The following is a 17,956-nucleotide window of genomic DNA, read 5'->3' as shown; positions in this document are numbered from 1 at the left end:
ATTCTGTGTTTTTTGTTTAGAGTGAATTGCTGAAACTAGTTAAATACATCACTAATCCTAAACATTTGTAAAGGGTTATTTTCTCCCCTAATCCAACCCTCTTTGTATATATATTCCTCAGAATTCCTGGGAGATTGGTTCAATGAACCCCTGTGAATGTAGTTACCTTATACAAAGTAATGTGGTACAATCTGCCTTTTAGTAAATACAGTTCCATATGGAATTCCGTCAGTGGTTGATTGAACCCACTGATGCAGAACTGTGGATATGAGGGGCAGGGGGCACTGTAGTTGAGAAATTCAGGACCCAGGTCTGAAGTTTCTTTCTTTTTTCCCTTTTTTGGCCACATGGAGTGGCATGCAGGATCTTAGTACCCCAATCAGGGATTGAAACCACACCCGTTGCAGTGGAAACCCAGAGTCTTGACCACTGGACCACCAGGGAAGTCCCCAGGTCTGAAATCTTAAACTGGCTTCTCATTCCTATTTAAGAATTTTTCAAGTCAATCTGTTCTCACAGAGGAAAGATTGCATTTCTTCTAAATTCATTTCCCTGAAGGCAAACAGATCTGTATTCACTCTGGTAGATCAAAACATGATTTAATTTGGGAAAAAATGTAACAGAGAGAAGAACAGAGAACAATATTACAAATAACTGAATAGTTTACTCATTTCCAAAATGAGTATATTAATTGACCCTACTGAAGGGTAGGCAGAATATGTTGCTCCAAAATATTTCAATTTTGCTTAAAGATTATTTTGAGCTGAAGACAACTTGGAATAGATATTTCAATTTTTTATTTAAAAATGCTAGATAGATATAAAAAATTTTAAAGTAAAAGGGGAAAAAAGTCTTAGTGTGGTTAGCTGGCTAAAATTGATTAATTATTATAAAGATTTTTAAATTGTGCTTTGATGAAATTGTGCTTATAGAAAACTGGTATTCGATTTTCTTTTCTGCTTAAAGAAGGCAGATTCTTGGATAATTATAGAAGATTTTTTCTTTACCTGTTAAGTAATTCATCTAGGAAACAAAGATTTTGTATTTTAACAAAATAATTTCCTAAATGTCATGTGTTCTTTACTATGTCTTTGATTACTTAAGAAAACTAAGTCTTCTCAATATTAAAAGAGCTAAGGTAGGCTTTTTCCTCAAGGACAGTAGATCCTTGAATAACACGCGTTTGAACTATGTAGGGCCACTTATAGGTGGATTTGACACTACTAGATAATCCACAGTTGGTTGAATCTGCAGGTGAATGACCATGGGTATGAAGGGTTGACTGTAAAGTTACATATGGATTTTTGACTGCACAGGGGTCAAAACCCCTAGGTTGTTAAAGGGCCAACTGTGTATTATATCCTATGTTTGTCTTTAGAATACTTTAATTGTCACTTTGGTTAAACTGTTTTTATATGGTGATCTGTGATCATATTTAGTCAGATGTTTTAAACTATTTGATAGTTTTAACAACATCCCCAAATTAAATTATAAATAAAATATTTTTTATCTCAAACTAGCCAGGATTTCCCAGAAAGTCTCTGAAAAATCTTAAAATATTTGTTCTCTCATCTTATAAAAAAATTGATGTCAAACATATTTGACTTACTTAATATGTTAAATAGCATGGAAAACACTGACAAACAGAAATGATGTTTAATCTTCTTTAGGTTATATTTGTATGTGGGGCCCTTTAGTCAGTAAGTCATGTACAACTCTTGAGATCCCCATGGACTGTAGCCCGCCAGGCTCCTCTGTCCATGGGATTTCTCAAACAAGAATATTGGAGTGGGTTGCCATTTCCTTCTCCATGGGTTCTTCCCACCAAAGGATTGAACCTGGGCCTCCTGCATTGCAGGCAGATTCTTTATTGATTGAGCTACCAGGCAAGCATATATTTGCATGAATATATGTTATTAAAATAAGTTTTTCAGAAATTATGTAAAATCTCTATGCATGTGTGCTTAGTCACTCAGTCATGTCCAACTCTTTGTGACTCCCATGGACTATAGCCCACCAGGCTCCTCTGTCTATGAAGTTCTCCAGGCAAAAATACTGAAGTGGCAGGCCATGCCCTCCTCTAGGATTTCTTCCCAACCCAGAGATTGAACCCAGGTCTCCCACATTTCAGGTGGATTCTTTACCTTCTGAGCCACCAGAGAAGCCCAAGAATACTGGAGTGGGTATCCTATCCCTTCTCCAGGGGATCTTCCCAATCCAGGAATTGAACCAGGATCTCCTGCATTGCAGGTAGTTTCTTTACCAGTTGAGCTACCAGTGAAGCCCTAAAATCTCTACACTCAAATATAAATGTCCAATTTGAGATTTCTTATAAAAATTCCAACAAAACAGACTTAAAAATAGCTTATATGATCAATCACTATTCTTACTACAGTTTAATAAAAGTCTAAACTTCTTTTAAAAACAATCATTTTTACTTTGATTATCCTTGATTAAGATGGGAAGTAATTGTAAGAAAAAATGACCTATGTTTTAACAAAAAATTATGAGATACTCACCATCACTAATCTTCAGGGAAATGCAAATTAAAACTACAATTGTATATATCACCTCACACCTGTCAGAATGGCTATTATCAAAAAGACAACAAATAACGAGTGTTGGTGAGGGTGTGGAGAATAGGGAACCCTTATACACCTTCGGTCCCTGGAGGAGGAAATTGCAATCCACATCAGTACTCTTGCCTGGAAAATCGCATGGACAGAGGAATCCATGGGGTCACAAAGAATAGGCCATCACTGAGTGACTCAGCATGCATGTACACCTTTGATAGGAATGTAAATTGATGCAGCCACTATGGAAAACAGTATGGAGGTTCCTCAAAACATTAAAAATAGAACTTTCATATGATCCAGCAATTTCTTTAAAGAAGAATGAAAACACTAATTTGACAAGTTATATGCACCCCAATAGTCATAGAAGCATTACTTATAACAGCCAAGATATAAAAGCAATCTGTCCATCAACAAATAAATGGATAAAGAAAATGTGTTACCTATAAACAATGAAATACTACTCAACAATTAAAAAAATGAAATTATTCCAGTTGTGATAGCATAAATTAACCTGGAGGGTATTATGCTCAGTGAAATAAGTCAGACAGAGAAAGACAATTACTATATTTTTACGCTAACACATGGAATCTAAAAAATAAACAGAAACAGGCTCACAGATACAGAGAACAAACTAGTGGTTACTAAAAGGGGAAGGGTGGAAAGAAGAGCAAACTAGATAAAGAAGATTAAGAGGTACAAATTACTAGGCATAAAATAAGTTAATTACAAGAATTTAACAGGTAGCCCAGGGTAATACTGACAATATAATCCAAATTTTATGGTAAATGTGTATGGAGTATAATCTCTAAAAATATTGTAGTACACCAGAAACTAATATATTAATGTAAGTTAACTATATTTCAATAAAAATGTTCCAAAACACCCTGGCATGTTATCAGATTCTATTCATGTTTACTAATTTTGAGTCTTTTTCTTCTTTATAAACTGATTCTTGCTGTTTTGTACATTTTGTTGATAATTAATGTTTCCAATTTTACTCTCACCCTCCTGACTTCATGTCACTAAAGACTAAAGACTGTAGCCTTAGTGCCCAAGTTCTTGTTAAAACTGTCTAAAGAAGACCCTACAGCTAAGATCAGATACTTAGATGTTCTGCTCCCAAAAAAAGCCATAATTGTGTTGTCATCATTAGAGACATTCAAAATACAAACCAAAAGAAATTATCTAAATGCCACTGTATGTCCCCCTTCCACCATCCAAAGATATTTCAAACCCAACAATTTATGGCAAAACCAATACAATATTGTAAAGTAAAATTAATTAATTAAAAAAATTAAAAAACAAACAAACAAACAAACAAAAAAACCCCAAAATCTGACTGACTACCTTCTGAATTAAAAAAAAATAATTTTCAGTTTGTTCTCATCATTCACCTTTATTTTTCTTTTATTGCCATAAATATGTCCCCCTATTAAATGCCTGATTTTTGTTGTTATTATTTAGTCACTAAGTCGTGCCCTATTCTTTACGACCCCACGGACTGTATCTTACCAGGCTCCTCTGTTCATGGGGTTTCCCAGGCAGTAATACTGAAGTGAATTATCATTTCCTTCCCCAGGGTATCTGCCCAAACCTGGGATCGAACCAGCATCTCCTGCATTGCAGGTGGATTTTTACCGCTGACCCACCTGGGAAGCCCTACCTGTCTGATTATTCACACTGTATAAAGGCCTAACTTGGGTAGATGTCCCATTCACCTACACCACCTACAATGAGACACAGTTTTTTAACTGGACTGACTGATTCCCAAGACTAAGAGACTAAGTCCCAAGGCTGAGAGACTAAGTCAGTAAGATACAGGACAATGTATTGAGATTTGTTCTTTTCTGAACGTTACAACATATGTTTATCTCCCTCTGTACAGATCTCTCACCTCATAACTTCTTCTGAGTCTCTCTCTTCAGTTATCATTTAAATTTTATCTTTACATCTATATTTATCTTCTACATTTCTTAAAGTGTCTAAAGAAATGAAGGGTATCAGAAAATGCTATCCCAAAATGCCACTTTATCGTAAGTATCATTTTGAGCTGAGGGTGATTTAAAAGAAGTGGATACAAAAAAACTCTCTGCTCTATTTTCCTCAAAGCAGGGCATAAATATGTAAAGGTGGCTCCTCTCTCATCTCTAAAAGAAGGTCAGGAGAATTCTTAATTACCTGAGGCACTTCTGGGCATCCCTGGTGACTGTGCTGGGAAAGAATCTGCACACAATGCAGAGACATGGGTTCAATCCCTGGGTTGGGAAGATCGCCTAGATAAAGGAAAGGCTACCCACTCCAGTTTTCTGGCCTGGAGAATTCCATGGACTGTAGAGTCCATGGGGTCACAAAGAGTCGGACATGACTGAGCAACTTTCACTTACTTGAAACACTTCTAGACCGTTTTCAGCCCAGAGATGACACCAGAGGAATCTACATAACACAGCTTGCTAACACTAGTTCTTATTCACCATTAGTCACTCCAAATATTTGTCTTCCTAAATAGAAAAATGAGAAATAATAAAATGTGTAGTCTTATGTCAAGGTACAGATCAAAAATACCTCTTAAGTCTGTCCAACTTGGTTTTTCTATTTTAGATGCATGTGAAAATTCCCATCTTGCCCCAGGAATGATATTTCCATAGCTCAAATTGGCAAAATAATCTGCAAAATACATTATTATTCACAGAAACAACATTCATGCACTAAAGTTCTGTGTAAACCATTTGGCTAAGTTCCTTAATTCATAAATGAAATAAAATTCCAAGAGAAAGAAACAATGGTTCTACCTTCATTTGTTCGTCTGGGACTACAGCAGGTTTGAAAAGAGAACAATAATTCTACTGTGATGTTGGGGAAAGATCCATGGGATGGAAATCAGGAGACCTATGTCTGAATCTCACATCTTTCACCTACTAAATACAGAGTGTGTGTAAATCTCTCAACCTCTCTTTGCTGGTGTCATTTACCTAGAAATGGGAAGAATCTCTAGGACCTCTGTGCCACCTAACAGATATTTGCACTTCATAAATATTCAGTTATGGTTTTTAAATCAGAATTTGAATTATAATTGGGATAGTGAGTTTTATCAGTGAAATACAATCCCAAGAGAGGCTAAAGGTCCTTTGATTCTATACTATGGCAGAGAGATAGAACCCCATGATGTCCAAGAGAATTCATTCATAGAATGAGTGGAGGGAGGGAGGTTCTTGAGGGAGGGGACATATGTATACCTATGGCTGATTCATGTTGATGTATGGTAGAAACCAAGACAATATTGTAAAGTAATTATCTTCCTATTAAAAATAAATAAATTTTTTTTATTTATTTTAATTGGAGGCTAATTACTTTACAATTTTGTAGTGGGTTTTGCCATACATTGACATGAATCAGCCATGGGGGTACATGTGTCCCCCATCCTGAACACCCCTCCCACCTCCCTCCCCATCCCATCCCTCAGGGTCATCCCAATGCACCGGCCCTGAGTGTTCTGTCTCACGCATTGAACCTGGACTGGCGATCTATTTCACATATGGTCTTATACGTGTTTGTTTCAATGCTGTTCTCTCAAATCATCCCACCCTTGCCTTCTCCCACAGAGTCCAAAAGTCTGTTCTTTACATCTGTGTCTCTTTTGCTGTCTCACATATAGGGTCATCGTTACCATGTTTCTAAATTCCACATATATGTGTTAATATACTGTATTGGTGTTTTTCTTTCTGATTTACTTCACTCTGTATAATAGGGAATTAAAAAAAAAATAATGAGTGAAAAACCTAAGGTGCCTCAGTCCTTGCAAAAAAAAAAAATCTTCTCTTTTTTTAATTGTTTACTGAAAATCTCCACTATTTTTAATACTAAAGTGTTGTAGATTCTATTAGATGAAAAGCTATGTGTCCCTTGAGCTCAAACACTGTTTTTATCTTTTGTCTAGTCCTACAGAACCTCACTGAAAGAAATGAAATCACAGTCAGGAAAGCGCCCAGTATTTGTAAGCCATACAGATTATGCACTGTTTCTGTGAATCAAGGAAGAGTGTAATCAATATTTATGGAGATTGCTGCTATTCTTGTAGCCCACTCTGTGCCTTGAAAAGTATGGCCTTCAGGAATCAGAAATGAATGAGACTCAGTTGTTTTCCTCCAGGAACTCAGAAGCTACTTGCATAGGGACAAAAAAAAAGCTAACTCAAGATCTAGAGAAAAACCTAACTTACAGATCACAAGATAATTCAGTTGTCTCTGGTGCTTAGCCTCAATAAAAATAAAATACCTAAAATTTGATCTCTCTACTATATGCATCCATCACATACTTATTTGGTACACATTATGTAGTTGTATCAATAAATATCAACTAAGTTAACACTGAGGCTGCCTATGTGAGTGCTTAGTCCCTTCAGTCAAGTCCGACTCTTTGCAACCCCATGGATTGTAGGCTGCCAGGCTCCTCTATCCATGGGATTTTCCAGGCAAGAATACTGGAGTAGGTTGCCATGCCCTCTTACAGGGGATGTTCCTGATCCAGGGATCGAACTCATGTCTCCTGCATTGCAGGCAGATTCTTTACCACTAGCGTGACCCACAAAGTATTTTCGCCAAGAAAATAAATAGAACAGAAAAGATTCAAAATTAAATTGTAGGTTTCTAAGGACCATGCTCTCAAAATGTTCACTGTTTAGCAATGAAGGTTCAAGCAGATATCCAGAAGTCTTATTTCAAACTTCACAAGGTATGGCTTTTAACTGTTTCCTAAGAATAGAAGCAAAAAAACACTCTGACTCTATGTCTCCCTTAGATTGAGAAGTGAGACGTACAAGAATGATGGGGGAAGTGGAACAGTGGAAACAAAATCAAAGAGCAGAGGCAAGAAAGACATATGCCCTGAATTATCATGACGACACTTTCTGTGATTCCTGCTTTTGCTATCAGCCATAGTTACTATAGCTAATACAAGCAAGGGTAGCCTTCTAGTCTCCACTGTGTGCTATCAGAAATGCATATAGAAGAGCACAGTGAGTGGGGGTCTCCACCTGGAATGACAGGAAGAAACATTCTGGGATGGGTAGGCAAGACAGAATACTATCCAGGTACCCTATGAACGTATCTCACTGGAGGCTTCCTGCCCAGGTGTGTCTGGCTCTTGGTGACCTCATGGACTGTAGCCCATCAGACTCCGCTGTCCATGGGATTTCACTATCTGCATTCAATCCTGACTTCACCTTCATTTTACCCCAGGACATGACAAAAATTTCATTAAACTTATGGTTACTGGAAGATAAGCAGTCAGTGATAAGTTGAAAGATTGGGATTAACACATACACACTACTATATATAAGATAAATAACTAATAAGGATGCAATGCAGGAGACCTAAGTTCAATCCCTGGATTGGGAAGATCCCCTGGAGAAGGGAAAGTCTACCCACTCCAGTATTCTGGCCTGGAGAATTCCATGGACTGTATAGACCATGGGGTCACAAAGAGTAGGACATTACTGAGCAACTTTCACACACACACACACACACACATATATCTGATTTTTCACTTTGCTGTACATCTGAAACTAACACAACATTGTAAATCAACTGTACTCCAATAATCTTAACTCAGCATTGGGGATTTGGAATCCCGAGTCAAAGACTTTTAATATTTTGGTATTATCATCATTTTCGTCATTATCATCATCATCTCCTTCCTTATATTAAAGCACTAAAAAGTCTTAGGGGGACATTTATAGGGACTCATTATTACTGCTACCATGGGCTTCCTTGGTCATTCAGATGGTAAAGAATCTGTGGGAGACCTGGGTTGGGAAGATCCCCTGGAGAATAGAATGGCAACCCACTCCAGATTCTTGCCTGGAGAATCCCATGGACAGAGGAGCCTGGTGGACTACAGTCCAAAGAGGAGTTAGACACAACTGAGTGACTAGCACTTTCATTTCACCTTTCACTACTGCTATCATAGGGAAGATATCTATGATGGTAGATCCAGTGTTCTGCAAAAAACAAATTTAAATGAGAGGCTTTGGATACCCATCAGAATCAAGAACATAAACTACATAGGGTTCTGAACTGAAACTTTGTATATTAGTGTCCTACTATTTTTAGTAGCTCTGCTAAAAAGCAGAGACATTATTTGCCAACAAAGGCCTGTCTAGTCAAAGCTATGGTTTTTCCATAGTCATGTATGGATGTGAGAGTTGGACTATAAAGAAAGCTGAGCACTGAAGAATTGATGTTTTTGAACTGTGGTGTTGGAGAAGACTCTTGAGAGTCCCTTGGACTGCAAGGAGATCCAACCAGTTCATTCTAAGGGAAATCAGTCCTGAATATTCATTGGAAGGACTGATGCTGAAGCTGAGACCCCAATATTTTGGCCACCTGATGCAAAGAACTGACTCATTTAAAAAGACCCTGATGCTGGGAAAGATTGAAGGCAGGAGGGGAAGGGGGTGACTGAAGATGAGATGGTTGGATGACATCACTGACTCGATGGACATAAGTTTGAGTAAGCTCCGGGAGTTGGTGATGGACAGGGAAGCCTGGTGTGCTACAGTCCATGGGGTCGCAAAGAGTCGGACACGACTGAGCGACTGAACTGAACTGCCCTACTATCCATTTGTCCCAACTCTCCTATACATCTAATGACTAAAAAAAAAACCAGTCCCCTTGACAGATCCTCCTCCATTCACCATCTCCATGGTACTCACTGGGCTGGGCTGTGTCTCTGCTGGGGTATGACTAAGGAATGAGAGTCTGATGTTCCTCTCCTGCCCGGCAAGTGATGAAGGTTCAGGCTCTCTCCTGAGGACTGGCGGGAAGGCTGAATTAGTCATGACCTGATGCAGTCATGTGTTCTGGGAAGAGAAGACAGAGATGTGAAACCTGTTTGACTTGGATTCCTATCTGAAGGGCTGGAGGGACAGGCTGATTATTTACTATTCTGTGGCCTTGAGAGTTCAATGCACAGAGCTCATCATTAGCTAAATGGGTCTGTGTTATCCCAGTCTCTGAGGACTTGCTATTACTAGTGGAAGCGGAAAAGGGAAAAGTAAATGTGTTAGAAGAGTCTGGGTCCTTCGTCTTTTGAACAGGAAGCATATCTGTAGTCCTCACTTCCAACTTTCAACTTGTAGGGATTTTATTTTGTTGCTGTTTTAGTCACTAAGTTGTGTGCAATTCTTTGTGACCCTATGGATGGTAGCCTGATAGGCTTCTCTGTCTGTGGGATTTCCCAGGCAAGAATACTGGAGTGGGTTGCCATTTCCTTCTCCAGGGGATCTTCTTGACCCAGAGATTAAACCCACGTCTCCTGCACTGGCAGGCTGATTCTTTATCACTGAGCCACCAGGGAAGGGATCTTATAAATACAGATAATTTTTTTCAGATAATTTTTTTAATTTAAACAAATACATGACTTCAGATCAGTTCAGTTCAGTCACTCAGTCATGTCCGACTCTTTGTGACCACATGGACTGAAGCAGGCCAGGCTTCCCTGTCCATCACCAACTCCCAAAGCCTGCCCAAACTCATGTCCACTGAGTTGGTGATGCCATCCAACCACCTCATCATCTGGCATCCCCTTCTCCTCCTGCCTTCAATCTTTCCCAGCATCAGGGTCTTTTCAAATGAGTCAGCTCTTCAAATCAGATGGCCAAAATATTGGAGTCTCAGCTTCAGCATCAATCCTTCCAATGAATATTCAGGACTGATTTCCTTTAGGATGGACTGGTTTGATCTCCTTGCAGTCCAAGTGACTCTCAAGAGTCTTCTCCAATACCACAGTTCAAAAGCATCAATTCTTCTGCACTCAGTTTGTAGTCTAACTCTCACATCCATATATGACTACTGGAAAAACCATAGCTTTGACTAGATGGACCTTTGTTGGCAAAGTAATGTCTCTGCTCTTTAATATGCTATCTAGGTTGGCCACAACTTCTCTTCCAAGGAGCAAGCATCTTTTAATTTTGTGGCTGCAGTCACCATCTGCAGTGATTTTGGAGCCAACAAAAATAGTCTATCACTGTTCCATTGTTATCCCATCTATTTGTCATGAAGTGATGGGACTGGATGCCATGATCTTAGTTTTTTGAATGCTGAGCTTTAAGCCAACATTTTCACTCTCCTCTTTCACTGTCATCAAGAGGCTCTTTAGTTCTTCTTCACTTTCTGCCATAAGGGTGGTGTCATCTGCATATCTAAGGTTATTGATATTCCTCCTGGCAATCTTGATTCCAGCTTGTGCTTCATCCAACCTGGCATTTCTCATGATGTACTCTGCGTATAAGTTAAATAAGCAGGCTGACAGTATACAACCTTGACATATACCCTTTTCCCAATTTGGAACCAGTCTGTTTTTACATGCCCAGTTCTAACTGTTGCTTCTTGACTTGCATACAGATTTCTCAGGAGGCAGGTAAGGTGGTCTGGTATTCCCATCTCTTGAAGAATTTTCCACATTTGTGTGATATAAGACTTACATGTCTGAAAATTCTCTGAATTAATTATGCTGTATAGGAAATATTATGTCTTCCACACCAAGAATCTTACACAATTTCTGCATTCTCAGTTAAGATGTATGCCTCCAAGGAGAACTACTTATTTTTGTTTTTGTATTCCTGCTTTGGGATTTTGAATTTTACGTTTGGAGATGTATGTTTTTGGTTACTTTGAATGGCAGTCAAATTTTTAATTTTTCTATAAAAGTCATATTTTGTTTTTATTGTTCATTCGCTAACTCATGTCTGACTCTTTGCAACCCCATGGACTGCAGCACATCAGGCTTCCCTGTCCTTCACTATCTCCAGCAGTTTGCTTAAATTCAAGTCCATTGAGTAGGTGATGCTATCTAACCATCTCATCCTTTGCTGCCCACTTCTCCTTTGCCTTCAATCTTTCCCAGCATTGGAGTCTTTTCCAGTGATGTTGGTACATTAAGTAGCTATTTTGACATACTTATTAAATTGACTATTCACTTAAATACTACAGTAGTCTTCACAGATGTATGCATTCTGGTTATAGGACTGCAGTCATCTTAAGGTTTGACTAGAAGAGCTCTAAGCTCACTTGAGTAGCAAGGATTCAGTTCCCCATGGGCAGTTAACCATAGGCATCATCTCTGGGCTTCTCCAATGGACAGCTGAAAAAATGGCAGCCATCTTCCATCAGAGTGAGTTAGCAACAGGGTAGAAGAAGGCTGGTAGGTTGAAAACTTGAGGCACTTTACACATCAGTGAAACTTCACTCCTTTTTAGATGGAACTCAAGCCCAGAGAAAACTCAGATTGGGACTTGCATTCATGGGATGGAACTCAAACCCACCCACACCTCAGGTTGGAACTTGAACCATTGATCCCTGACTTAGGAGGGGACTCAAACCACTGTCTTTTAATTAAAACCACTCACCTGCTATCAGGACTGAAGCTTAGGTTCTTTTGTCTCTTCTCAGAATGCTTGAGGCAATGATACAGGCAAAGAATGAGTTTATTATTATAGAATGCTTGTGAGAGCTGGTAGTTGACAGGCAAGGGAGCACAGCCCTGAGAACAAAGAGTGCTACATTTTCATAATCAAAGAAAATGTGGGGAGGGGAGAAGACCTCCTTCTTTCTCATTTTTAGGTAGCCATTAAGGCTTGCATCATTGGTTCCTCCTTTGTCCCTAAATAATCTAACCAAGACTGTCATGAAAGTGTTAGACGCTCAGTCCTGTCCTATTCTTTATGACCCCACGGACCGTAACTCTCCAGGCTCCTCTGGCAATGGGATTCTCCAGGCAAGAATAGTGGAGTGGGTTGCCATTCTCTTCTCCAGGGGATCTTCCCAACTGAGGGATTGAACCCAGGTCTCCCACATTGCAGGCAGATTCTGAGCCACCAGGGAAGCAAGTACTATTTAAATCACATGTATATTAGCAAAAAGATGGCAACATACACTAGAATGTGGTAATTCATCTCAGGTTTCTGTATAATGTTCCCTTTCACCTACTTTTGTTGTAGCCAGGCGTTCCGGGAAACAAACTCACTCAAAAGGACAATGCAGATAGTTGGGTGCAATTTATTACACCAGTGGGCCAAAGGCAGAGTTTCCTCTTAGCCAAGGACCCCGGCCAGTTTTTGTGAAAACCTTACAAACCATAAGTGTACGTGCCCAAACCCATTTCCTCAAATTCCCTGAAACTAGTCTGAACAAAGGAAAAGAAACATACAGTCAAAGTTAACCCATGATTCATATGCTTTACGCCTAGGTGGCTAACAGTGGACAATTATCAATAGGCCTGTGGTCATACTCCAACAAGCATAATAGAATGTATGATTCTATTCAGTTACACAGATAATTAGGGTATTCTTTTAGCTGAGGAAGAGTCTAGGCACGAGCCCTGGGGCTCTTCCTTCTGGGAGCCTGGTTTTCCAGTTGGTATGTCGTTTCCATAGATACTGGGCATATAGCTCAAAGTCCACAGTCCAGCCCAAGATGGAGTCCTGCTTTCAAGAGGGAGCCTGTTCTGTCTGTTTTCTCCTTCAGTTTCTTTCCTCTTTCACCTATATTCCTGTCTTGGCTACATGCAGAAATGCTACTCTTCAAGGACCATTAACTTCCTGACTTCATGTAACAAGATGGACACTCCGCACCTACTGTCTTGTGTTTTAACTATCAGAGTTTGTGGCTTGAGTGTGCCTGGTGCACAAATGCACCTGGTCTTCCTTCAAGGAAGTGTAGACTGTTACTAGGTTACAGGATTCTTTTCTTGAGTGGTCATTAGCTTACAACATTCTCCCAACTCCCTTAAAATTCCCTTTCTGTCTTAATCCCTAGTGGGATTTCTAAATTAATTATCCTACTCTATCCCTCTCATTAATGTTGGAATTATATCCCAATATTTTTCAATATTTTATTCATTGGATGCACATTTATTCATTTTATTCATTGGATGCACAAGGTATAGCCAGACAAATTGCTCAAGTTCTCATTTGCAAAAATTAAAAAAAAACAAAGATCTCTCAGAACCCTCTTTGAGTATCTAAGTTCACTGTCAGTGAAGTTTGTAGGTGATTTAGATTAGTGGTAAAAAGCAGAGTAAGCTGTATTGGTCTTTATCTTTCTGGCTTACTTCACTCTGTATAATGGACTCCAGTTTCATCCATCTCATTAGAACTGATTCAAATGAATTCTTTTTAATGGCTGAGTAATATTCCATGGTGTATATGTACTGTAGCTAATACAGTATACTAATGCATATATATGGAATTTAGAAAGATGGTAACGATAACCCTATATGCAAAACAGAAAAAGAGGCACAGATGTACAGAACAGAATTTTGGAATCTGTGGGAGAAGGCGAGGGTGGGATGATCTGAGAGAACGGCATCGAAACATGTATATTATCTAGGGTGAAACAGATCACCAGCCCAGGCTGGATGCATGAGACAAGTGCTCAGACCTGGTGCACTGGGAAGACCCAGAGGAATCGGGTGGAGAGGGAGGTGGGAGGGGGGATCAGGATGGGGAATACTTGTGGGTCCATGGCTGATTCATGTCAATGTATGACAAGAACCACTACAATATTGTAAAGTAATTAGCCTCCAACTAATAAAAATAAATGAAAAAAAAAAGCAGACTAAGTCAAACCAGTTAGTGGACAACTCTTCAAAAAGCCCAGATTGCTAGCTCAGAAACTGTGTAGCATCTTTACAGGAATGATTGATATGTACATGGTATTTTGGGTATGTACAAGAAAGGAGCCCAGTGAAAACTGATCATGACAGAAGAGCAGGAAGCATGGATATAAAGTGAAATCCTAGTGAGGTTTTTTCCCCTAATTGCTGAAAACATGATACTTTGTTATCCTTGCATAATATAAATTAAAATAAGCATTGATCAGTCCAATACATACGGGTATTTTGATGCAATGCTATTTTAAAACCTAAAGAAAATAAATGGAAAGTAAAATATCATTATTACCTAACTAACGCATGTCATATTAAATATGATGGCTGCTATATGGGAATTTCTGGTTCAATAAAATCTTCCCAGATTTAATAATAATTTGAGCTGTTAAAATGCTTTTATTTTCTTTTTTCAGGGAGTAGAAAACCTAGTTTCTTGTGACTTACCTTCTGATATCAAGTAGATGATTTATAATATAGTGATCTGCACTTTTACTGTATGTTATTATTTATTAGGTATATTAGAGAAGGATAATACATATATACCTATCCATATTATTATGTATATTACTATATATCCATATATATTTAGAAAAATGCACATATGTGTATCTATCCATCTATATACCCCATATGCACTTGTATGTTTCTTCTAGAAATGTAAAACATTAATAAATGTATTACCTTAAAAAATAAAGATAAATTAAAGTTGAACTTATTCATAATGACTTGGATGACTTAAGGATCTGCAGATACATTTAGAGCCACACAGAAACTGGAAATATGATGCCATCACATTAAACTCAATTGTACACACTAGATCAAGGTATATCATTAAAATCACATTTTTCCCCCTGAGCACACTTTGCAATCTTCCAATTGTAGAACTTCACAACATACCTTAATTCTCCATGTTATGATTTATCATTCAGAGTTAAAAAAAGGAGAGAAACCACACTAATTATTTTAATGAAGATAATTTAATGAAAGTGACTGATTATTGAAAGATTAAAGACATAAAAGAAAAAATATGGTAACATAAAGACATATCTCCTCATATCACAAGAGAAAAAAATTCTATGTGTGGGATGAATAATAATTAGATTCAATATTGTGATCATTCACAATATACAGAAATGTTGAAACATTATGTCATATAGTTGAAACTAATATGTTATATGTCAATTATTTCTCAATAATTAAGATTGTTAAGCTTTATAGTTATTGTTAAAAGGGAATGGCAATTTCCAAGCTTCTTACAATCTGGGTTCAACAGTCTGCTAATGTTTCAATCTGTCCTTTTACTCCAGTAAAATATTAGTGTATATGACTGGATATCATCTTCATCAGGGTTCTTCAGAAACCTATTTCCAGTAGCAAGAATGGAATATATTGTTTTCTGTATCAGATTCTAATTAGTCTTATAAAATAGCAGTTCCCTTTTTTATTGAAATATTTATACAATATTGGGTTGATCTGTACTTTGAGTGACTGCTGGAATTTTTTATAAAGACATTTTTATTCTAGTATGGGAATTTTAAGCCATTGTAAGAGGTCTTTAAATACAAAAGGAATATAGGTTTAGCTTATGTAATATTGTGTAATATAGGCTTCCCCCACTGGCTCAGTGGTAAAGAATCTGTCTGCCAATTCAGGAGACACAGACAGATTCAATCCCTGGGTCAGGGAAATCCCATGGACAGAGGAACCTGGCTGACTACAGTCCATGAGGTTGCAAAGAGTTGACTTAGTGATTAAGCAACAACCTGCCTGCCAGGTTTCTCTGTCCATGGGATTTTCCAGGCAAGAATATTGGAGTGGGGTTGCCATTTTCTTCTCTAGATCATTAAGGGGTAAATTGTCATAGATGTTTTTGCCCTAAAGGATAGGATTTAGATTCTCTGAACAAGTAGGAAAAATTATTGCAAAGTATAGAATCTTTGAATAACAAGAAAGAACTATGATTATTTTACATAGAAATAAGACAGCTTATGACCAAGATCTAGGTAATTGGATAAGGAAAGTGAGAAGGGTATACTGATATTTTTTTCTTTTAATTTACTTATTTATGTTAATTGGAGGCTAATTACTTTACAATATTGTGGTGGTTTTTGCCATACATCGACATGAATCAGCCAAGGGTATTTGACAGTGGAACACATAGACTGATATTTTGTACATAATTCTGAAGTGACTATGATGTAAGTGGTAAACCAAAAATAACCTCCCAATGTTATTAAAAGTTATACTAAAAGGAACAATTGTATAAACAAATGGTAAAGAGTCATATGGGTACCTATACTCCATGTGATTGTAGATTCAGAATTTCTTGTTGTGCATATTGAATTTGACTACATTTTCTTGTCCTTTGAACTGAAAAGGATAAGATATATATATTGAGATTAGGCTATTCTGCTGATAATCTTCCACAAGGCCCTCTTGGTGTCCTTGTTCCTCAGGCTATAGATGAAGGGGTTAAACATGGGGGTGACTATGGTGTACATCACTGAGGCTACTGCATCCTTCCTGGGAGACTGAGATGGCTGAGCTGAGGTACGCACCAAGGGCTGTTCCATAAAATAAGCAAACAACTACTAGATGAGAGCCACAGGTAGAAAAGATTTTGTACTTTCCATCTGCTGATGGGACTCTCAGAATGGAGGAAACAATTTGTGTATAGGAGTAAAGGATCCCTGAGGTGGGAATACCACCAAAAATGGCACCAATAAAATAGATTATTATCTTATCGATGGAAGTATCAGAACAGGCAAGATGGAGAAGTTGAGGAACATCACAAAAGAAATTAGGGATTTCCACACTTGTGCAGAAGGTGAGTTGCAACACCATCAAGGAGTTAATCAGGGAGTCCAAAAGGCTGCTGAAAAATGACAGCAGAACCAACAAGCCACAGAGGCGGGGTTTCATGATGAGTGGGCAGTGTAGGGGGTGACAGATGGCCACCAATCGGTCATAGGCCATCACAGCCAGGAGTAGATTGTCCAAACACCCCAAAAAGAAAAAAAAGGACACCTGAGTTAGACAGTTTGCATAGGTGATGGACTTGCTGTGTGCCTGGATATTTACCAGCATCTTGGGGACTGTGGTGGTGATGAAACCAATGCCAGCTAAGGACAGATTGGAGAGGAAGAAGTACATGGGAGTGTGGAGGTGGGAGTCAGAGATGACAGCCAGGATGATGAGCAGGTTCCCGAACATGGCTACCAGGTACATGGACAGGAAGAGCCCAAAGAGAAGAGACTGCAGTTCTGGATCATCTGAGACTCCAATGAGGAGGAATTCTGCGACCTGTGTAAAATTCTGTGCTTCCATGTAGATGCAGCACCTGTCAAAGAAGAAGAGGGAGTTGGAATAAACAAAACAGAACACCCAGATAAATGTATATTTTTTTAATTCAAGTAATTTACAAGTAAAATAATCACACTTGAAGTACATTCAGTATGCCCCAGTATGTTCAGCAAAATTTCTATCTGAGCTCTTCTTAAAACTCTTTCCTTATTGATGTCTGTGTTATTCACCTGTTTCTATACACACTCACTTTAGAGATAATAGGCTAAGGAATGTTAGATAAGCAAGGATTTTTCAGATAACAATTCCATGAACACAGTAAAATATCAGTTCCCCATTTTTAAAATATGAAATAATAAATATCCTCTTTAGGTTAAAAGGTTAATTAAATACCTCTAATTAATGGACACTAT

The 17,956-nt window shown here is 38.2% G+C and overlaps 1 pseudogene; it reads right to left on the bottom strand.

Moving 5' to 3' along the window:
• Positions 1-16,422: 16,422 nt before the first annotated feature.
• Positions 16,423-17,567, bottom strand: LOC122439306 (annotated as a pseudogene).
• Positions 17,568-17,956: the final 389 nt, after the last annotated feature.

Source organism: Cervus canadensis, chromosome 4 (assembly GCF_019320065.1).
Source record: "Cervus canadensis isolate Bull #8, Minnesota chromosome 4, ASM1932006v1, whole genome shotgun sequence".
In the NCBI taxonomy this organism is placed as follows: Eukaryota; Metazoa; Chordata; class Mammalia; order Artiodactyla; family Cervidae; genus Cervus; species Cervus canadensis.
This window is presented reverse-complemented; position numbering and strand designations above follow the sequence as displayed.